At 46.4% G+C, this 24,049-nt stretch overlaps 1 protein-coding gene across 5 annotated transcripts in view; it reads right to left on the bottom strand.

The window, feature by feature from the left end:
- Shroom3 (shroom family member 3) overlaps positions 1–24,049 on the bottom strand; it is a 280,782-nt gene that overhangs the window by 124,678 nt on the left and 132,055 nt on the right. For 2 of the 5 annotated variants that reach the window (XM_075944419.1, XM_075944418.1), the window contains exon 1: positions 21,773–21,971. The exons of 2 other annotated variants lie outside the window; for them this stretch is intronic. The gene's annotated coding sequence lies outside the window, so the exon portion shown is untranslated. Of the gene's footprint in view, positions 1–21,772; positions 21,972–24,049 lie in introns of those variants that run through there. One more of the 5 variants, XM_075944420.1, reaches the window with a different exon arrangement.

Here is a 24,049-nt window from a genome sequence, read left to right on the forward strand (position 1 = left end):
CAGGTCTGGAAAGAGGGCTCGATGGTAAAGAGACTTTGCAGAGGACCCAGGTTCAGCAGACTGAGGGGCTTTGGAGTGGCGTGCACACAGGCTGCGTGCCTGCCAAATTCAAACCTAATTTATTTACAGTGTCCATTACTTTCCTAACCTTTCTTAGAATTTCCATGCTGAGAACTAGCTTCTCCCACTGTCGTGTGATCAAACGGCGCTCCAAAACCCTCTTGTGGGCTGAATGTCATTTCATTGTTTCCTGGGTACATTTCGGTTTTTGGTGCCTTTGAAGGTCGCTCTGCGACTGTTGTCTAGGCCGGACCACGTCACTGAAGTGAGATGGGGCTGCCTGACTGCCCTACAAACAGCCTTTCCCACATGCTCTCATGCAGACACATTTGTCATCATGGAGACCTTACTTTAGAGACCCACATTTGAGTAGTAAAAGAGGGTGCTTAAGTCCAGATCGCTTTAAGGTGGACACATGAGACATTGTTCACTACTGTATCAGAGTGCACCTCCTTTGACCGTGGAGACATTCAATTGAGGAAAATACAATTTGGACATGTCAGAGACAAGCTGTATCCTATAGATCAGCTCCTTCCCATCCTGTAGATGAGCAAACTAGTTGTTTATTAGACACCCAACCCCAAATCAAGAGAATATAATTCCTAGAATACTGTTTGTTTATTTTATATTTAATATGTGCGTACCCGACATTGTTTAACAATTACCAACAGCAGTGCTTGACAGACCAATCATTTCCAGTATTTTCAAGGCACTGTTCGGATGGCAGGTTCTCATTTGGACGTTTTAACGAGGAAATTTGACTCTCAGAGTTTCTGACCAGGGACCACTGTTCATAAGAGCAGCGTACGGGAGATTTAAACGCCAAGCTAACTGTGGGTAAACTCCAAAGCGGTCAGTCATGCATCTTTACTCAGGACAGTGAATGAGGTGCACGTTTAGGAGATAAGGCGCAAGGTCAAGGCTGTGAAACCACCTCTCTCTATTTGTGGACGGCATTTCAATTTCATTTGCTATAAAAAGATAAATACAATAAATATCATGTGCCAGCAACTGGGCAGAAATACATCCATAGTATTTGACATCAGTATCTCTTTTCAAAAATGATACTCCCACCCAAGTATGACATGTAACAGGCCCCTAAGTCAGAACACGCTTTCCCAAGACAACCTGAGGCTCCAGTTTTAACATGTATTCTCTGTTGCCTAAAGAAGGAGTTGTCCCAGAGACATGGGAGTCCAAGATGTTCTTTTCCTTCCAGTATTTCACAGGACTGAACTGCACAGCAGAACAGACCCCTGGGCCATAAATCTACACATCACTGTCCTATCGGTTCCAGTGTGTGCATGCGTGTCTAAGTATACATGTGGACGGATGGATCTGTGTGGGCGAGCACATTCCATAGCATGTTGTGTGTGTGTGTGTGTGTGTGTGTCTGTGTGGGTGAGTATACTCCATATGAGTGGGGGGGGGAGGGTGAGTACATTCCATAACATGTGCGGAGGTGTGTGCCTGTGTGTGCGTGTGCGCGCGCATGTGTGTATGTGTGTGTGTATGTCTATGTGTGTCTGTGTGCGTGAGCACACGCCATAGCATGTGTGAAGACGTCAGGAGTCTGTTCTCTCTTTCCCCTGTGTGTATCCTAGAGAAAGAATTCAGGTTGTCAGTCTCAACGGTGAGTAAGTGCCCTTATCTGCTGATCCTTCTTGCTGGCCTAAAATATGTTCTTAAAAGGCAAGTGTTTCACCAGGTGCAGGTGCACATCTTTAATCCCAGCACTAAGGGAACAGAGTTCAAGGCCAGCCTGGTCTCCAAAGCAAGTTCCAGGACAGTCTGGGCTGTTAAACAGAGAAACCCTGTCTCAACCTCTATCCCCACCCTCCTAAGGATAAGTGTTTCAGGGAACATGAAGTAATCTGAAGGGAGAGCTTTAGACACTGAACATGGGACCGCTGCAATGACCCAGACACCGCTTCCACACTTAGTACAAATATACGATGATAAAATCCACAGTGACGTGACGGCAATGACTCTAAAAACCTCCGAGACACAGTGAGAGCTTGCTGTGGCCTGCGTGAGATCGTTTAACCCTGATTCTTTCTGAGGCTAACGCTACGACTTTGATCACTTCAAACATAAAGGGAACTTAGGCATAAAGAATGAGGTTCCCAGTGCTGCCTCATCAGAGCATCGACTAGAACTTGAACCCAGCCCCCAGTCTCCTAACTCTGTGCATATATACAGATGCTTACGGAAGCCAGAGGGTCCATCACCCCCCACAGTATTTGGTAAGGCAGTGCCTCTCACTTAACCGGAATTTACTAATTCAGCTAGACTGCCTGGCCCCAGGGATCCGTCTCACCTCCACAACACTGGGATTGCAGGCACCAGAGTATAATGGATTCTGGGACTGGAGTGTAGCCCCCATTTTTGCGTGCTCAGCACTTTATTGGCTGAGTCATCCTTAGCCCCTGACCTCTAATTCTTCTGTCTCATTTGCATAGTGAATTTGGCTGAAGTATCTGAACCCACAATAATGTTACCATAGTAAAAACTATCTGCTTTCCTAATCAAGAGGAATCCAACTTAAAAATTATCACATATTAAGATTATTAACCATGCTGGGTTTGGTGACACATGCTTGTAATACCAACACTTGGGAGGCAGAGGCAGGAGGATTTCTGTGAGTTCAAAGCTAGCCTGTTCTATATAATAAGTTCCAGCTAGCCTAGGATACTTAGTAAGACAAAACAAAAGAAAGGCTATTAACTGTATGCCTTTGAAAAAAAGCAGTCTTACAGCCAATCGAACATTGACAATGAGTTTCCAGCGTGCATGGTTAGAATATTCATTACACTTCCATTACTAGTAAATTGCAGCCTTTCGGAAACTCCCCAGCTCTGTGACCTGATTGCGCTCGGTAGGAAAAGGATGCTGCACCGGATGAGAATAAAGTTCTGGAACTGAGCGTGAGATCCAGGGAACGTGCGCTCCCTCAGCTTTATCTGCCTGCAAGGAGGACGAGGCCCTGCTCCATGAGAAGCAATGCTGCCAACAAGAGGAGCCCTTGATGGACGCAGCCTTCTCCCCATTACTTCGCTCTCAGAGTTTCATGTTTCGTGCACATTTGTAACTAGTTTTAAAAGACAAAATCACACACATACACGCACGCATGCATACACACACACGCACGCATGCACACATGCACGCATGCACACGCACACCAATCCGACTGGCTTTTCCTAGCGTCATTTCCCTGCTTTCTTTCAGGAGACTCGCTGATATCAACTAAGAGGGGACTCTAGGTTTTGGAAAACGGGCCCATTTCCGAGTTTGATCCCATGGAACCTAAGTTCACTGACTCCATTTTGCTCTGAACTGTTCCAACGGTGGCCTCCCATTACCTCTTTACAAGCACACGCCCTTTGGTTTTATTTCCTGGAAAGTAAACAAGACTGAATCTACCCAGCTCAATTCTTTTCTTCTTTTCCTTTTCTTTTTTAAGCTATAGCTTCACTGATGTGGCCCGGGCTGGACTGGAATTTGAGATCTTTCTGCCTTGGCTTCCTAGTTAAAGGCCATGTCCCATGTAATCTGCTCACTTCTAACCAAAGTATTTTCTGCAAGAAAATACCCGATAGAGGTAAGTACCTTCGGCCCCTAAAAAAAAGAAAAGATTATTTTGCTGTATTTAAATTTCATCATGCCTCCTATGCGCTGATATGCCCCACAGGTGAAGAACTGGGCCAAGGTAATCCCTAAGAAGGGAAACAAAACCTTTTTACAGGAAACTAAACCATGAATATTAACATATGGCTTCAGACGTCACGCATTAGAACACGCATATTCTTACTTTCTCAAGAAAGACAAATGCAGAGCCAAGGGTTCACTGTGCTTAGCAAGTCTTGAACTCTGGGGAGAAACACTCCATACTTAACACTTCTTCCCTTTTCTGAGGTCAGCTGATACTGACTGGGCTTAATAATTTTCTTCTAGCTATTCTGAGGTTCCCTTTCAGTAGCATGGCTGATGCTTATCCCAGGGCTTGGGGCGGTAACGCTCAGTAAATGGCTTCCAATTCAGGGAGAAATGAAAGAAATAAGAAAAGCAGGCTGTGTCAGTTGCCCCTGGCTGGTTTCAGCCTTGGCCAGTGTTTGAAAATCCAACTTTCCCTTTCCTTGGAGGAGTTCTGAAATGGGCAAGCATCTCCTAAGGGCCACTCAGCTCTGCTTCTGTTTTCATCAAGGAAGAGTTGTGTGTACACAGGGTACCAAAAAGAACGGAGGAGAGAGTGCTTGGCCAGTCAAGATGCTCTTCTCCACCTATAGTCTCCCCAGAACCTGGTTTGATTTGTCTGGTAACTAGAGAGCTAGACAAGAAGAGACTTAACCTATGAGAAGGCAAAAAAATTCCCTATACAGCCTGGGGAATATAATTTCAATTATCAGAAAACAACGGGAGCTACTTTCTTCTTTCTTTTTTTTTTAAAAAAACATCATTATTTATTTATTTGTTTATTTATTAATTGTGTATATGGTGTTTTACCTGCATGTATGTCTGCAGAAGAGAGCATCAGATCTACTACAGTTGGTTGTAAGACACCATGTAGTTGCTGGGAATTGAACTCAAGACCTCTTAGGAAGCGTGTGTGTGTGTGTGTGTGTGTGTGTGTGTGTGTGTGTACGTGCACAGCACTGGAGACTTATCCTAGAACCTGGCATTCTAGTCAAAACGTCCTACCACAGAGCCACACCCCAGAGTCTAACAGCCTTTACTTAACAGCATTTCTCAATCTTAGTACCGCTGACATCACTTTGACACCAATTAATTCTTTGTTGTGGGGATGCATTGTACCTCATGGGATGTTTACAAGCATCCCAGATGTGTGCCCATTAAAGACCAGAAGCATGACACCCCCACCCCCACAGCTGCGGCAACCATAAAGGTTTATAGACCATGTTAAGTGTCTCCTCAGAAAAATCACCTCTAAGCTGGGCGGTGGTGGCGCACGCCTTTAATCCCAGCACTTGGGAGGCAGAGGCAGGCGGATCTCTGTGAGTTCGAGGCCAGCCTGGTCTACAGAGCTAGTTCCAGGACAGGCTCCCAAACCACAGAGAAACCCTGTCTGAAAAACCAAAAAAAAAAAAAAATCACCTCTAATTGAAAACTACTGACTTAATTTCTTCCCTGCAACTACAGTTCCCATTCTTGTGTGCAAGCAAGTCATAGCTTGGTAATTTTGATTCTTTTTTCCTTCTTTCTCAAAGGCTCCCAGATCCTATTCTGTGATTTCTTGTGTCTACTTCAGGAAGACTCAGTGACAGTAAAAACTAATGATATTTAATGTTGGGGTTGGAGGGTATAGCTCAGGGGTAGAACATTTGCCTAGCATGCATGAGGTCCTGAGTTCAATTCCCAGCACCTTAAACAAGCAACTACTTTAGTGCTTATGCCTATATTTCTCTGTGTCTCTGTCTGTCTGTCTGTCTGTCTGTCGTACACTCTGTGTGTGTGTGTGTGTGTGTGTGTGTGTGTGTGTGTGTGTGATGCATGATGTGTGTGAGTTCAAGTGTGCACATGTCAGAAAACACATGTGGAGATCAGAAGACAGCTTTGGCTGTCAGTCCTTGCCCTCCTCCTTGCTTAAGGCAGGCTCCTTTTGTCACTGGCTCTGCATATCTGTATGGCTGGCCGCAAAGCTTCATGGGAGTCTCCTGTCTCCACCTCACTGCACACGCATGCTACAGTCTCCAGTTTTTATGTGGGACCTCACGCTTGTGTGGCAAGTGTCTGCCCCCTGAGCCTCCTCCCGAACCCTCATCCTGTATTATCCCAGTCGCTTGAACAGTATCACTTCCTGAATTCTCACTGCTCCCTTTTTTATAGGTGAGATAAAAAGCACACCAGAGTCTGTTTTCAGTTATATTAAACCATAAAAGCATTTTTTTTTAAATTAGTGAAGACATAAAACAGGAGCACTTCTAAAAGCTTCTATATCATACCCATAGGCAATGAAAACTGGTAGGCCCACGAGGGACATTCCAGAGCCATGACCAAAGTGCACGATAAGACACTTTCATGATAAGAATATTGAAGTACATTTTTTTCATGCTATTAACCACTGGCACCGCAGGCTGGCATTAACAGTAGTCTTAACTGACTACTTTAATTGTTAATGTAATGTCAAATGTAGCTTCTAATACTTAGGTCATGTGACAACCAGCCACCATGTTTTTTGCCTTTCTTCTCGTGCTTTCTGCAGGCTGAAGCTCTGCTTTTCCATCCTCAGGCCCATCAGGTGATCTGACTCATGCGGCAGTCAACTCCTAGTCCTGGGCCAACCACAAAGAAGGCTACACAGTTGCCATCCAGCAGAAGTCTAACCTAAGGACTAAATGAAGGTTAACAATGCAGATCAACCTTTTTTTAAAAAAAATTTTTGATCATCTACTTAACTTTATTTTATGTACATGGGTGTGAAGGTGTCAGATCCCTGGGAACTGGAGTTATATACCGTTGTAAGCTGTCATGTGGGTTCTGGGAATTGAACCTGGGGCCTCTGGAAGAGCAGCCAGTGCTCTTCAGTGCTGAGCCATCTCTCTAGCCCCCAGGTTAGCCTTTCTTGATGTCTGAAACTGACTTTCATAACAAGAACAGCAACGATATCAGTCACTTGCAGCAAGAACAGGGCCACTGGCAATGGTTATAGATGAAGTTCCATGTTGACAGTGTTCTCCCCAAGACCATCATGATAAGCACGTGGCCGTGGAAAAGAAGGCTGCTGTTAAGTACAGTATCAATATCCAAATGCCACGTTCTGTAGAAAGTGTGGGACGGGGTCTGGCACGCCCCTTCTGCAGGGTTTAGCATCTGTGTTGAGGCAGAAAGCATGGGACGGGGTCTGGCACGCCCCTTCTGCAGGGTTTAGCATCTGCTTTGAGACAGGTTCCCCCTGCTCTGCCTTGAATCCACACTCCTGGTTCAGCCTTCCAGGTAGCTGGGGCCAGAGGTGTGCACCACCATGCCTGGCAACACTGTGGTGAGGAGAATTGGGGATGAGTGCAAAACAGGGGGATGCTGCTTTCTTTTGGGGGTGCTAGAGATTGAACCCGGGATGTAGGGCATACTAGGTGAGTGTTCTACTTAACCAAACTGCATCCCCAGTTTTTAGCCTGGAACGAATAAACAAGGATGACGAAGTAGCTGGGTATTCTGTGTGTCCTATTTTGAATGGCCTGATTTTCTGGTAGGGGTTTTGCTCTACTTGAAAGAAATCCTAGCCCAAAAGACAGCTGTGATTTCCTTTCATAACAATTGGTCATTCTCTGAAGAGACGCAGCACAAGACCGGGGTGTTTTTCCTCCGGCTCTCGGGCTGGTACTGAGCCTTCCTTTTAATCTTGAACCACAGCACTTACATAAGGAACTTTTATTGTTATTGTTCGACAGTGAGAGCCTGACCACACACTGTGTCAAAGTTCTTGGGTTTATCAGTCCTCGCAGGATTACAACAACCTTCCGCTGGGCAGCTAAGTGAAACCCTAAGGCCCACTCGTGTTTCCCCTCACTCAAGCACCTGTCTGTCACCCCATCACTCCAAGGATCAAATGCACCACTGTCCCCTGCCTTAAGTGTAAGTCACGACCACATTATTTCTCATCCAGATCAGCCTTCTCTTTCTGGTTCAACTCCAGACTTACCCAGTTCAAACCCACCTTCCAAAATGAAGCCAGCAGCTAGGGACGTGGCTCAGCGGTAGAACACTTGTCTAGCATATACAAAGCCCTGGGTTCACTTCCTATCACCACAAAACCAAAATCAAAACAAAACAAAACAACAACAACAACAAAAAACCCAACAACAACAAAAACAAAACAGTAAAAACAAAACAAAATGCAGCTAAAGTGGTCTTTGCAAAGCCAGGTTCTGAAGCTGTTGTCTGTGTTTCCTATGTCTCATTACCTCCACCTCCACACTTCTGGATCCTGCATAGTCTTGTGAGCAACCTCATACAGAGTCCAGGAAGGGCAGCTGCGCCCTGACAGGCCTGCCTCAGCTCATCGGGCACCTGTGCTTAGTAGAAAATGGCATCTCTGAACCAGGAAGCAAAGCCCAGGCTGGAGTGTAGCAGCCAAGCCCACTTCCTGGGCATCTCCACCCTGGTTTGCTTTAGCATATCACAGCTCTCTGCCTTTGAACAAGCTGTTCACTTTGTCTAGAAGGCCTTCACTTCCAAATCCAGAGTCCAACTCCTACCTAAGGTTTCAAAGACCCAGACAGATCCTTCTATAAGAAGCATCTATTGGGGCTGGGAAGAGGACTTAGTGGTTAAGTGCACAGGTTGAGTTCCCAGCATGCACATGCTGGCTCACAACCATCTATAACTGTAGGACCAGGGCATCTGATGCATTCTTCTGATCTCCGTGGGCCTTAGGCATGTGTGTGGTACACACGCATGCAGGCAAAACACTCATACTTTTAAAATAAAACTCCAAAAATTACTTTTTAAGATAATTCATCTATGTTTACTTTCTGTTCATTGCCTGCATGTTTGTCTGTGTGAGGATGCCAGATCCCCAGGAACTTGAGTTACAGACAGTTGTGAGCTATCATGTGGGTGCTGGGATTGAACCTGGGTCCTCTGGAAGAGAAACCTATGCTCTTAACCACGGAGCCATCTCTCCAGTCTCCTCCAAAAACATTTTTTTAAAGCTTTGATTGTTGTTGTTTAATGGCACTGGAACTGAACCCAGGACATTGTGCATACTGAAGACATTCTCTGTCGCTGACCTACATCTCCAGCCTTCGCATTTGTGAAATGTTTGCATGCATATGGTCAGGTGTATGCATGTGCATAGGTGTGCCTAAGGATACCAGAGACCAACCTTGTTTGGTTTTTAATTTTCTTAGTTTTTATGTGTTCAGGCGTGCTGCATGTATGACTGTGCATCGTGTGCATGCCTGGTGCCTGGTTCCTGTGGAGGCCAGAAAAGGGGGTCAGAGGCTTTTGCGGCTGGAGTTCCAGATAGCTGTGAGCCACCATGTGGGTGAGAGGAGCAAAATCCAGAGCAATAAGTGTTTTTAACTGCTGAGCGCTCCCTCCTTCTCTCTCTCTCTCTCTCTCTCTCTCTCTCTCTCTCTCTCTCTCTCTCTCTCTCTCTCTCTCTCTCTCTCTCTGTCTCTCTCTGAGACAATCCTTCACTGGCCTGGAGCTTTCCCAGTGGGTTAGGCTGATTGCTCAGCAAGCTCAGGGCCCTTCCTGAATCTGCCTCCCCTCCACCCCTGGTTAATGGTTTTACAAGTGTGCATTATAACCTACACATTCTTAGGTGAGTTTTGATTAGCAAACTCAGGCACTGACTGAACTGTTCCTTTGGCTCTGTCACCTTCTTTTTTTGCTTTCTTATTTGGTGCCTGTTAGAATTATAGATTTCCTAATCTGCTCCCTGCATTAGATACTGGATTCTCTGGAAGCAGGACCCCAGCTTTCAGGGCTGTGTGAATACAAAGCCTAGCACCCTCCCTAGGCAATTATAGAAAATCGCTGAATGCCCGATGAAGGCTGCCTCTTGCTGTCTTCAGCTTGTCATAGGGGAAGATGGAGGCCTTTCAGCCACCCCCACCCTGGCCAGCAATTTGGAGATTAGGCCATGAGGTCTGCTTCCTCATATTACATAATCCCTGCTCAAATCGCTAGAAGCCAGATCTCATTTAGCAATTACTTCATGAACCTATGATTAAGGAGAACAAACATCTTGGATTTCAGCTTCCTGTCCCCTCCTGACAAGTTCACGATGCTTCTGTCCCTGACTGTGCTGTCCCTTGCTAGGTCCTGCTCCCTTCTGTCATCCCCTTACTTGTCTTAGTTCTACTGAACATGAGTCGTCCCATTGGAGCTCAGGTACATGGAATTTACGCTGCCCACTATCTGCATGCACTTTGGATGTTTTCTCAGTAAATATGTTTTGAAAATTTTTTTAAAAGGCAGGATTCTTGTTGACTTACAGACTTAGCATCTTACATTGCTACTTTCCATGGGACCCTTCCTCATTAATCCAACTCATCTGCCTCTGATGCCCACATGACTCTCATTCACGACTTTACTCAGCTCTACTGGTCATGCTCAGTTCCAAAATTCTCATCTATATCAGGGATCCCAAAAGAATAGAGGCACTGATTTTAGCTTCTTGTCCAAGTCACTTAAACATCTGAAATCAAGTCATTTTTACTTATGATGTGTTTTCTTTTTCTCTCATTTTTTTTGTTGCTTCTATTTTTGTTTTTTATGTGCATTGGTGTTTTGCAATGGGTGTCAGGTTCTTTGGAACTAGAGTTATAGATAGTTGTGAGTTGCCATGTAGGTGCTGGGAATTGAACCTGGGTCCTATGGAAGAACAGTCAGTGTGCTCTTAACCCCTGAGTCATCTCTCCAGCCCATGATAAATGTGTTTTCCAATTGACTGGCCTCTTCAGCAGCTACTTTAGGAAGAGCTGAGAAGATACCAGATGTATGCGATGCAGACAGAAGTTACATTGCTGGCAGCAGGACATGGCCCCATGCAGCCTTTGCTGAAGGACTGAGATTGGAATTGTCTTCCTCAGCCATAGAATCAGGCAGATCACTGCGGGTGGAAAGTGTAACAGGAAGCCAGGCTGTAAGTCAGATGGCAAGGCTCCAGGGCTGTGGACACAGGAAGAGAGTCCAGTGACAGCTCCTCCGAGACCCAGAGACACGGCCAGCAAATATGGAAGGACAGGGGATGTTGTCGTTGTTGTCACTGTAAATGACACAAGGGGTATTGAACTCACATAGATATTTAAGGGGAAAACCAGACTTTGTTGTTAAGTCTAGGGGTGGATAGAGCCTCAGGGTGTGGAAAACATGGTCAGGTTCTCCCTCATCCCCACTCAACCTGGCACCAGCCCTTGCTTGATGAGGGTATCTGTCCCTCTAGACATCTCTTTCTAGGGTGTGTGTGTGTGTGTGTGTGTGTGTGTGTGTGTGTGTGTGTATCAACAATGAAAATGAGGCATATGTGCATCCACCCCTCACTTTTATCTATAATCAACATAATACAATGTGTGTATATGTATGTGTTGTGTGTGTGCATACATGCATGTATCCAGAATACACATATAAAATCAAGCAGAATGTAGAGCTTCAAGTCGAAACTACCTCAAAAGGAAGTGACTCTGTCTTTCCCTAAACTCAAAACGTAGTAAAAATAGAGTCCAGAGAAGTGCTTTGGTTTGCCTGGCCTACATATTTACTCGTTTACATGGGCCCTTGTGACTGAAAAGTGATTCAACAGTCATTGTCCCCTATTCCCGCACAAATGTAACTCTGCTTCTCTTGCAGTATCAGGTCAACATGACCTCAGGATGCCGGATCCTTCTGTGCCCCAAGAGAGTCATGCTCCAGCTGCACCGATCACAGCCATTACACTCTGCCATGGCTAGCGCAGTCATGAGTCCAAGACACAACACTAAATAGGAAACCTGACCCAAAGTGACGTTTACAGTGAGGAGTGGTGGCAAAATGCATCCCTTGTTCCTTGTTCCTGCCACTCCAGGGCTGCGGAGAAACCCAGGACCTCACATATTGTAAACAATGATTGTTTATGACTGAGCAATACTTAAACCCTTTCTCAATCTTTACAAAACACACAAAATTGGGACTCTTTTTTTCCTTAGCAAGGCTGTGTAAGGGCATGATGCCTGGGGCTCATGCGAAGGGTTGAGAGAGGAAGCAGAAACAAGCCCGAAGCCTAGATGGCCTCACTGTGCCACAAGCATTCGCAGCATGTCATCTATGAAGCAGAGAAGGTGTTGGGATTGACGGTCTAATGATTGACTGAAATGAACAACCAGGCAACCCAACAGGAGAGAACAGAGCTGCCTACTTTCTGAACAGTCAGAAAAGCTAATGGTAGCTGGACATGGTAGTGCATGCTTGCAATCCCACCTCTCCAGAGGCTGAGGCAGGAGGATTGCCTCAAATTGGAGTCTACACAATGAAATTCAATATAGATGGGGGATATAATAATTTATTGAGGGGCTGGAGAGATGGCTCAGAGGTTAAGAGCATTGCCTGCTCTTCCAAAGGTCCTGAGTTCAGTTCCCAGCAACCACATGGTGGCTCACAACCATCTGTAATGGGGTCTGGTGCCCTCTTCTGGCCTGCAGGCATAGACACAGACAGAATATTGTATACATAATAAATAAATAAATAAATATTTAAAAAAAATAATTTATTGAATTCCTATTTGTGTCAGGCAATATTTCAAGTGTTTTAAGCAAGTTACCTCATTGAATCCAAACAACAACACAATAAGATAGATGTTGATTACTCCTTACTTTCTAGACAAAGATGGTTCACAGACTGTAGCTTACCTAGACAGACAAAGAAGGTCCACAGACTGGAACTTATCTAGACAGACAATGGTCCATAGACTATAACTTATCTAGACAGACAAAAAAGGTCCACAGACTGGAACTCATCTAGCGTTATAGATTCATCAACAGAACAGAAGCTCGTCCCCAGGCCTCCTAACTGTGGAATGCTCTGTGTGGTCTGGAGATCAATCTGAGATAGCCAGATTTTCTGGGAGGGTTGTTTTGTTTTGTTTGAGACACAGTTTCTCTGTGTAGCCCTGGCTGTCCTAGAACTTGCTCTGTAGACCAGGCTGGCCTCGAACTCAGAGAGATTCACCTGTTTCTGCCTCCTGAGTGCTGGGATGAAAGGTGTGCACCATCATGCCCAGCTGGATTTTTGTTTTTGAATGAGTAAGTTTGTCATAGTAAGCCAAAGTAAAAGAATAAGTAGAACGAGATTGATAAATCAATAAATCATTGATATATGACTGACTGATGATAGACAGACAGACAGACAGATAGATGACATTAAATTGGGTGCTCAAATTATCCAGTAAAGATTGGCTGTAGAAGCCCCCTTTAAGGTAGTCAGCTGGAGCTCCTCACAGTAAGGCCCAGGTAGAGCAGAGTGTCCCTTCAGGTGAGGTTTCCAAGTAAAAGAGCAAACATAGAAATGACATCAAATCTGGGCTGGTGACAGCCAGCAGGAACTGCCTGGGGAAGGGGAAGCAGCCGGCTGGAGATGACAGAGCCTTCTTCCCCATCTTCACTGATGAGCTCACCATGTATGAATGTCCACCTTCTTCCCCGCACAGGCATTGCCGTCATGGGATGGGCAATAGGAAGGAACATATTGGGAATGGTTGACTTAGCTGTTCTCAAGGACCTTATGTTTTTATTATCGGGGTGTTTTGCTGTTCTCTTCCCACTCTGTCACAGAGTTGGGGTACCAGGGGGGGCCTAGGCCCATCCCCAGACCTTGGAGGACACTTTGAAGTTAACCCACTTGGTTCTGAAATGGGGGTGGGGCAACCCAGCTCCCAGAGCCAGCTTCTCAGTGAGCTCAAACAACACACGCCCACTCACGGATATAATGCACACTCCACTCCACAGTGGGGTTCCAATCCTGCCTTCGTCTCTTCTCAGAGAACACCCCTTTTTATTGGTGCCAGAATGCTCGCTGCACTTAAAACGTTCCCACAGACGCTGTTGCTGGCCAGACCCAGGCTTTCTCTTCTCATTGCACATCTGTGAATCTCCGTGTCCACTTGCTAAACAACCAAATCCAAGGCACACACACATTAGGGCCTTGATTTATGGAGACAGGGTTTTTCAGGAATCTCCCGTTTTGTTCCTTTTCCCAACTTCACACAGCAGGTGTTAGTTTGGCATCAGGCCCTTGGGGGGCACTACTTCCGGTGCTGGTGTGGTTTAGTCATTAAAATGCCAATGAGCACGCAATGGTGGCCCAAACTGTCAACTCTCATTCCCAGGACTGTCCTGTTAGAGCCTCACTTCTATCTTTATGGGCTTCGTTTTTGTTTTAAATTTTCGACGTTTTGCGCAATCACATCCCTTAAATGTCTCGATGACTCTGGAGACTGGGAAGGCATTTCTATGGCTTACTGCTGTTTATTCATGCCACACACTTAATAAATATTTGAGTATCTGCATGTGCTGGCAGCAACCTAAGCACCAGGAATCAACTAGCTATGTTCTCTATCCTTACAGAGAACAATAAAAGGTAGCAATCTATATTATGTGACAGTTTCCTCCCAATCAACAGGAAAGCTATAAACAACTATAAAAGGTCCATGGCATTCAGGATGTAGCTCAATGGTAGGACACTTGTCTACCATACACAGTGTCGCGGGATCTAGTCCCAACGCCACAAAACAGGGTGTGGAAGGCACGGCATTAGACAAAGTGTTATGTGAGTAAAATCTAGCACGGCTGTTAAGAGCACCTACTCACTGGCAGATGGCCCAGGTTCAAATCCCAGCACAACCACTCTGTGATCTTGATTAATTTCTTACCAGGTATCTCAACAGTTTAAACTATTAAATGGGACTAGAAATTGTCATTTTGTCCTGCGGCTACACCGGGAGTTTGTGTTCTTTAGTAAGTCATTCAGAAGATGATAAAAATGGCACTGTGCTGGTTCAGAAAAGAACATGAGTTCTAGTCTACCACCGACCAGTTCCTTGGCGGCCGGCGGCGGTGACATAACAATTCACTGTCTTGGGAACTACAGAGGCTCATAGCATCATCAAGGGCTTCACAACTAGACCTCAGTGGCCACTGCAGGGGGATGACTCCCCTGGCTACTACCCTAAAGTAAATCAAAGCTGCTCCCATCAGCAACTTCCTGCTCTCAGAACCCCTGGCTGTCATGTGAGCTAAAGATAACTCTGGGTGACCAGTCCAGAAGAACCTGCCTTAAGAAACAGAGCTTGGAAAAAAAAAACCCAAAGATTTGGGAGGAATACTGGGGGGTGAAGCTCTTATCCAAATGTCTGAGAACCCATCTGGTAATTGAAGTCCTTGCCTCTCTGAGAACATTTCCCATGATGAAAGCTCATGGTTTTACATAGACTCTTGTAGTTATTGAACTTTTTTTTCTCCCTGGCTCTACAGCAAAGATACTCCTGGCCAATGATAGTCTTCAGAAACTTGGAGGGGAAAAGGGGGTACTCCTAACCAAGGATAGTCTTCAAACACTTGGAAGGAAAGAGGAGTACTCCTAACCAAGGATAGTCTTCAGACACTAGAAAGTGTCCCTAGAAAGGGAAACATTCCCTGTCTCCCTAAAGCTTGGACATGACTTATGACCAGATTGTTCAAGTTCACAGACATAGGGGAATACAACAGAATCTAGCATCTAGACATTTAAAGGGGTGTACAGAAGATAATTCTGAAAGGGCTTCAAAGTGTTCTGAAGCTTTTGTATGGCAATGAAAACACACTGATCCCTTGTTATTGTCTCTGCAACAAGGTCCTCCCAGTGGATCCTGTGACCTGGAGCAGGGATCAGTTTCAAAGCTCAGACATGGTCACATGATGAGAAGTTCAGTGCAATCCAACAACCACTATTTACTTACTTATTTATCTGAGATTGGCACCTGAAATCTTGAACTATACCTGTCCTTGAGAGTATGGATTTGATATTTTCATAAAACAATGCCTTTGCTTTAAACAAGGGCAGTTTTTCTTTTCCTCCCCCCCCCCTTGAGTTGTGTGTTGTGCATGTTTGTGTATTCATGGACTGTTTCTGGTTTTTCTTTGAATACATATGAGTGCTCACGTGTGTGTGTGTGTGTGTGTATGTTTGTGTGTGTGTGTGCATGTAGATGAAGACCCAAAGTCAGCGTGAAGAATCCCCCTCCAACATTCTTCTACCTTCTCTCAGTCAAACCCAGCGTTCATTGATATGCTAGGCTCCATAGCTAGCTGGCTCCGGTGATCCCTGTCTGCACTTTCTGGTGCTGAAATTGTAGGTAGGCAGCCACACCCACCTGGCATTTACAGGGTTTCTGGGGATTTGAACTCTGATCCTTACACTTGCACAACAAATGTTGTAACCACCGAGCTATCACCCAGCACCAAGCCCTGTTTTTTTTTTCTGAGTAAACTTTTCTGCATATATGAGAGAAGATAGCATTGAGACCCAACCAGTTGGGAGAAGTAGCTATTTCAGAGTCCAAGGTCTGGAGTTTAATCATCATAATAAGATCTTATAAATCAAATTCTTGAGCAAATGCTTGATAGTTTTTTCCACTGACCCCGGGTCAACAGCTTCTCCTGTGGCATTTCTAGTGGCGACTGACGCATTTTAAGGCAGACCACAGCTCTAAGGCACGCAACCATTCATCCAGTCCCTAAAACCCAGTCTAGCAGCCATAAATAAATGGGCACTAGCCAGCCAGCATGAAGAAGGTTCTCCTAGCACCAGGTCCCGTGAACGACAAAGTCCACCGTCAAATCTTTACGGCTGCTCTCTGAGGGAAGCCCCGTAGGCACAGAGGCTTCTACGTGGTCTGCCTTCTTTAGTGCTTGCTCTTGAGGTTCCAGCACTGCTCTCCAGGTCTTCCGCCAACACATCCCTTCGCATATGCTATCCTGTTCTTCAGCCCCGCCTTGCTCCCTGCGGCTCATTTACCCCCCCCCCCAGTCTTTTTTCAAATATCCTCTTCTCCCACCATCGTTTAGAAAAACAGCACCCCTTCATCATAAACATTTCAAGCCCACTGGCATGACTGAATTATTTTGGTTCTCTATGATCCTTGACTAGAACTCCTCCCAGTTCACTTTTGTTCTCAGCTCTAAACCAGGACCTAGAGAGACAACTGGAGCATGCCAGGGACTCCATCAGTCTTTGCTGGTTAAATCTGACGCAAGCGAGAACAGGTTCAGAATAGGCAAGTGGACATGCCTATCATAGAGAGCCCGCCTTCATTAGGATCTCACATTCCAGAAAACAAACCCAGCCAGTGCCTTTTCCTGGAACTGCCTTAAACCATCAGGGCTGGGACACTGGACCTAAATAGCACACTCCAGGAATCAGCAGTATTGCGTATGTGTCCTGTGTTCAAGAACAGTGCACCCCTCGTCAAAACCCCCTGAAGTATTTTGTGGCCCCACTGGGAAATGCCCCAAGGTAAAAACACCAGGAAGGACAACAAAAATGTCAACATTCTCCTGAAAGTGTCTTCCTGTGGGAACACAATGTGGCCAGTTTACAACTTCCTCTAGATGCCAGTCAATTCAAGGGCCATTTCCAGGCTCCTCCTGCACATTCGATTCTCCTTTTACACAATGCAGAAGTCCAGTTTGCAAATGAAGCCCACTCTTAAAGGCTGCCCACCTTCCCAAGCTAGCCCAGCGCCGGGCAGAATGCAACGCCGTCTAGCTCTTCAGCCTGTTCCGGGGTACCTGCCGTGCTCCAGGTGCTTAGTACACGCGGTCTAGCCCTTCCGCCTGTTCTGGGGTACCTGGTGCTCAGCACACGCGGTCTAGCTCTTCCGCCTGTTCCGGGGTACCTGCCCTGCTACAGGTGCTAGCACACGCGGTCTAGCCCTTCCGCCTGTTCTGGGGTACCTGGTGCTTAGCAGTTTGCAGCGTTCTTCACTCTGTGTTCCGAAGCACAGCTGCAGCTTTGGACAATGGCTAATTTAATGACTGATCAATTGAAAAATACTTCTTTTCCCTCCTGAGGTCCACAGTGGTCCAGAGTCAAGGAACTCCTTTCCCGGGCACATAATATGTCACAGTAAAATTAATCTGCTTGAAGTTCATGTCCCCGACTAAAGGGCAAAAAGCTCACACTATTTCAAAGGGAGAAGGGGATGCAGCTGCCAATAGAACCATGGAGAACGGGTACCAGGAAGATCACGACACTCCAATCATTATTTAACGTAAGCAATATTTTTACCAATTATTTTACCAGCAGCTTTGAGTGACTAGTTTTTTACGAAGGAGGAGGAGGAGGAGGAGGAGGAGGTGGAGGAGGAGGAGGAGGAGGAGGAGGAGGAGGAGGAGGAGGAGAAGAAGAAGAAGAAGAAGAAGAAGAAGAAGAAGAAGAAGAAGAAGAAGAAGAAGAAGAAGAAGAAGAAGAAGAAGAAGAAGAAGAAGAAGAAATAATTCTGCCCCTGGGGAGGAAAAATGAAGACCTCAAAAGCAAATACAAATTGCTCATTTAAAGAACAGAAATTAAGGACACGGGCGCTTTTCTTCCAGTAAGGCTCATCATTCTGCAGAAAGAATTCGAATCCTGTCCTGATTCTTCTTGGGCAGTGGAGCAATTTTGGGTTTTGTGTTAGTTAATTTTAATTTACAAAGCGGGGGTTGAGGGGGGCTCCATTCTTGAGACACCACCGTTGCTATGAGACTTCTAGGCCACAACAGATGGCCAAAGGACCGGTTCTCAGGCCAAGCCTGAGCTATGAAGCCCGCCACTCAGGCATACCATTAACATTCCTGGCATACCTTCAGAGGCCGCTAGCCCAGCCACCTTCAGCCAGCTGCCCCGGCTCCTCCGCTAGCTTCTCCAGTGGAGGGGCCCTGATGGAAATTTGTTGTAAAGGATCCGATCAGACCTTTCCAGGGAAGGGGAGCCGCCTCACTTAGATGTGGCTCCAGGTGGGCACAGACCTGTGTCTGCACCCATGGACACACCCCACTGTACCCCTTCATTTGTCTGTGAGCTCGGCCTCACTCTCAGGCGCAGTGATCCACTTAAGACTACCAGCATTCTTCTCCTTGGAAGCGGTTTTAGTGCCAACACAGAGGGCTAAGGGAAAGAAAAGCTGAAGGATTTCTAATTTCCTTTCTTAAAAAGAAAAAAAAAGGAAAAAGACAGCAGGAGCTCAGGCCTGTAATCTCAGGACTCGCTAAAGCAAGTTCAAGGTCATCTTCAGTCACAAAGTAAGTTTGGGGCCAGCCTGGGCTACGGGAGAAAAAAAAAACAAATAAAAGAAAATGGCCCGTATTTTTTTATTCGACCTTGCTATCATAACTGAACTAATCACTTTGTCCCTTTTCTCGGTCTCCCAAATTAGGGTAAGGATCCTGACCTAACTGGTATCAGATGAAGGAGTCAATGAGGCCTGATTAATGAACAGCTGAGAAATTGTGGCCTAAAAGTAAGGTCACTCAGCCCTCGGCTGCCACGAAGCAAAGATAAGGGAAGAAGCCGACCGCTGGCCTCCTTGTTGCCCAACTGCTGTGCCCACCACCTGCATGGCTGTCCCTGGCATTGGCGGGGGCTTTGGTGGCTACAGTCGCTGGCGTTTTGGAACCTGGTAAAAGAACAACAAAAGCCGAAGCTAGCTATAGCTTCTCAGGGTAGACTTCATTATGTTCCATCTCAGAGTTTTCTTGACTTTCAAACCAAGCCTGCGGTGCTAAGACAAAGTCCTCCCTGGAGCCTGTCGCCAGGGACTCCCTTGACCATGCAGGGCCAGCGGTGCCAACCCACTTCCGTTCCAGTTCCGGTTGTGGAGGACTCTCTTGTCACTGGGATTATTGGATTTGCCACAAACCCACTGCTGCCAGGGTCATTTGGCTTCCACTCCTGGATCTAGTCTGTCTAACTGGGAAGAAAATGACTGGAGGCGGCTGAGGTCTTTTGCTTTCCAAAATCTCCGATCTGAGAGGACAGTTCCCCAAAACGGAACCATTTGAATTACTGTAAGGTTGTTTTGTTTGTTTGTTTGTTTGTTTATAAAAGCATGCTTCGAAAGATTTGGACTAACCGAATGACAACTGGTGACATTTTAATGACGTTTAGAGGTGGCGGGGATGCCACTGTGTTCAGGGTTGCCGATGGGAAGACTGGGCTGAAACAAGGAAGACTCCCGCCAACTCAACTATTCAGCTTCTGAACTCAGGGCCTCCCTGGCTCTGAACAGCCAAGAGCCAAGGTAGAGGCACAGGACTGCTGCTTAAGAGGAAGTATCAGCCAGCTGTAGCCTTCTGTTCTGGGGCTGAACCTTTCAAGCCAGTCAGTGGGGCGCACCATGTGGGGAGGGGGCTGGGCAGTTCTATTGAGCCCCTTTGTGTGCTGTCCCCAGCACCACACAACCAAAGAGGGAAGAGGGAGTGAGCAGGCATTCCACAGCTCCGAGAGGAGACTTTTAAAAATGGTCGTCTCCAGGGAAACAATAAATTTAGATACTTAATCCCCACACACTCCAATGTAGCCCTCTAAAGACACTGTTCTTGGAATGAAGTAGCTGCATGTCCACCCCAGTCACTGGTGACTGTGTTGAGTAGCTGCGTGTCCACCCCAGTCACTGGTGATTGTGGTGAGCTATATATTTGGGGTGCGCTCAACTCTGTGCAAATATACAGGGGCTCTCTAGAAGCAATATGAAATAAAGGGGGTGACAGTTTTCAACTTCCTCCCATCTGTGTCTTAAAAATACTGAGATTTTTTTTACGGTGGCTTTTAAAAAAGATACTAACTAAAGATTGCATTTATTTCCTCCAGTGCAACACTGACCAACCCTTAAATTAGGATATCACTTTTGATTTATATGTTTCCTTGGTTGTAATTCACAAGCCAGGGGTAGAATTTTAAAATAAGAACCGACGCCAGCCATTTGCCATCTACTTCTATTTCGGTGCCTATTTCTTTCAAACTCTTCCAAAACTTAAAAACATACTTAGTATTATCTTGCTACCTATGAACCAACAACCGAATATACCGAATGGACACATATTATATTAAAAAGATTGAGTGATGGTCACGTTTTACCCGATAAGCTACTTCGGGGTTTTCACTTTTCAAAGCAATCATATATAGTATTTACATTCATTGGCTATGTGCTGCCGCTGTGGGGAAGTGTTTAGAAAATTCCAGCTGATTAAAACCTCGGAGGAGGAGAAGCGGCATTTCAGGGTGGTTAACATAGATAGATGCTCAGCCCGCAGGGGCCCTGGATGCTTATCAGCTGCTCTTCACCTTTGTCTGTCTTCCCCACAGAGATTTACCAGTCCACTAGCACCCTGGGGACATCAGGAAGGTAAACACCTCCTTTCGGGGAAGGTGCTCAAAGTCAACTCTGAATCCCTTGACTTCCCAAAAGACCCTTACTGTTTGTAAAGTATTTTCATTAAAAGTAAATTAAAAGCCCAAGATTAAACGACTTCTTGCCCTGTCAGGGCAAAGCAGGCAAATGGGAACACTGGTTTTGAACCCACTGATCTTTTTACTAACGCCTCAAATGACAGTACTTTAATGGCTGCCCGTGAAAAGACAGGACAGTCCTGGAAGGATTTGTCCAACAACGTGTGCTGAAAGAGAGCAGGGTTTAAGAAAGAGCCAGGGCCCACTGGTGTAGCTTCTCCACTGTTCCAGCTTAGATGCTGGAGCACAGAGGGGACAAGGGACACACTCAGCCCAGCAGTACTGTCTGAACCCCTGACTGAAGTAGAATTCACTAACTCACCTGTGCTGAACAGACCTGACGAGAAGGCACACTCACCAGACAGAATTAAAAAGAACCTTAAAAACAGTGTAGCTCACGGTAAGAGAACCATAAAAACAGTGTAGCTCACACCGTGATAGGAAGCCTGAAGGTTGGGCACTGGAGCCAGCCAGACTCCGTATTTTCTCAGAAGTCAGTATATAGATCTGTTGGCCTTAATGAAAAGTCTCTTCACTCTCATGGGGCAATAAGTGTACAGAGTGGTGAGGGGCGCAGAGGTCTGTCACGTCCCTCCCACCCTCTTCAGCTTGTATTATTTTGCAGGCTTATCTGCCAGCTGGACAAGTCGGTTTCCCCATAAAGCCCTGTGTCTCTTTGGTTTATCTTCTCCATACTGTCACTTCGGTGGCGATCAACCAGGGAGAAATAACAGACTTAAACGGAACTTACCTCACAGAAGAGCGAACTCAGCCACCTCCATTGTCCTCAGTTTCTCTGGATACTTCAGTCCGGTATGACACACAGCCAAGCTGGCCCACCAGCGGGGCTTGGCGGCTGGAGCAGGTGGCAGCCTCCCGAGAGGAGAGCCAGAGCTAAGTCACAGGTGTCTGACACCCGGGCACCTCAGCTCCTGGAACCTGCGCCGTCCTGATTAGCTAAGCACAAAGGCAGTTCGAATTACTGCCCTCTCCCCAGCCAATCGCCTGCCGGCCTGGCTGACAGGAGCAGGCCCCCTGATGTCAGGGACGCCCACTGGCTGGCCAGGACCCACAGACGGTTTCTACCGTGCCGGGGGCAGTCGGCTCCACGCACCCTGGAGTTATTGTCAGTTAGGAGCTCTCTCTACCCGCCCCGCCAAAGGCGTCGCCCTAGGGTCCTCCGACTCTCAAACACAATTGTGTGTGCAGCGAGGGCAAAGCCAAGCAAAAGGCGCGCGGGCGTGTGTGTGTGTGTGTGTGTGTGTGTGTGTGTGTGTGTGTGTGTGTTTATCTTGCCTCTCTTGCCTGGTTCTAGACACTCAGGCAAGCTGCTGGAACTCAATTCTTAGATAGCTATGTTTTTTACCAGCAAGACTTTCTTACAGAAACTGGTAGACAGGGAGACACAATCACAAAAAAGATCTTTTTACAGTCACCGTTCTGAACGATGAAGTCCAATGTTGGGGGAAAAAAATCACTTCAGACGTGAAAATACATAAAACCCCTGGAAGAATGAGACAGCCTACTACAGTTTCAGCTCCAGCAGAGGGGCGTGGCAGCCCACCTGTGAGCAGAGCTGTTCCCGGCTCCCTAAACTGCAGCCAGCTGGAGGCATTGTACTGGAGCCCCAGCCCCTGAAACAGCAACCCTTTGCAGTTGTATGGCTGGGCAGCCCTTGATTCAAGTATGGTATTTGCCCCAGACTGTAGGGGTCAGTTTAGCAGTAACCATAGACACAAAGAAAATGAGAACAGCACACACAGAAAATGGGGGTCTAAGTGTGTCTGAGTTTGTGGGTGTGTAAATGGATTCTGTCTGGGATGCCATGGCGTGTGTGAGTGGGAAGCGTGAAATTCACAGACAGTCTGCGAACTTCCCTGAAAAAGAATGGGATTAGGAATTGCAGAGTATTTCTTAGGTAAGGAAAAATGTAAGGAGCACGCACACAGATAGATTACTCCCAGCCCACCCCCACAAAGGACCATTCAAACACCGAGGAAGTCTAATGTGTCTCTAAGATGGCAGTGTGTTTCAAAGAAGAGAAGAAACTCATTTAAAAGACTTTCTCTGCAGAGGTGGTCTCTCCAGAAAGCTCCACCTGACTTCCAGAGCAAGGATTGAGATGCACGAGGATTACAAAAAGAGGCAACCAGACAATTCTGATAAAAATCTTATCAGAAAGAGAACTCCTGGTAGATTTTGCATTATAGATACAGTCTTATTTGAAAACAGTCTTCTGGAGTGGGGGGACAGGTAGCCTAATGATACAGTACTTGTTTAGCATGAGTGAGAAAGGCTCTGAGTTGGAGTCCCAGCAAACACACACACACACACACACACACACACACACACACACACACACACACCTTTTCTTTTTGAAAGGCAAAACTGCCAAGTGGTAGTGGCACAGACCTTTAATCCCAGCAACACTGGAGAGGCAGTACCACATCCCCCGGTAGTCTGCATCCCCTGGTAGTCCCGCATCCCCTGGTAGTCCCGCATCCCCTGGTAGTCCCGCATCCCCTGGCAGTCCCACACCCCCTGGCCGTACCACATCCCCCTGGTAGTCCCGCATCCCCTGGTAGTCCCGCATCCCCTGGCAGTCCCGCACCCCCTGGCCGTACCACATCCCCCTGGCAGTCCCGCATCCCCCGGTAGTCCCTCATCCCCTGGTAGTTCCACATCCCCTGGTGCATCCCCTGGTAGTCCTGCTCTGTCTGGCCTAAGTTCACTTGAAATCTTTTCAAGTTCTTTCTGACAATATCCTCAACAGGTTTTTGGTTCCAGGAAATATATATATAGCTCATGTCTTCGTGGATGCTCTGTCTTAGTAAAAGGAATTTCGGTGAGTTTCTAGGGAAGTTGAAACAGGCTTGAAAAACCTCTCTAAATAATGTTGAAGCTCACAAATCATGAGCCGAGTAAGCGAACCATTGTGGCATCTACAATGAGTTGATGCTGATGCTTGAGGTGTGGCTACATGGTTGAGTGTTTGCTTAGCATGTGTGAGATTGGGCTAAATCTCCAG

This window comes from Microtus pennsylvanicus, chromosome 12, assembly GCF_037038515.1.
Source record: "Microtus pennsylvanicus isolate mMicPen1 chromosome 12, mMicPen1.hap1, whole genome shotgun sequence".
Lineage (NCBI taxonomy): Eukaryota > Metazoa > Chordata > Mammalia > Rodentia > Cricetidae > Microtus > Microtus pennsylvanicus.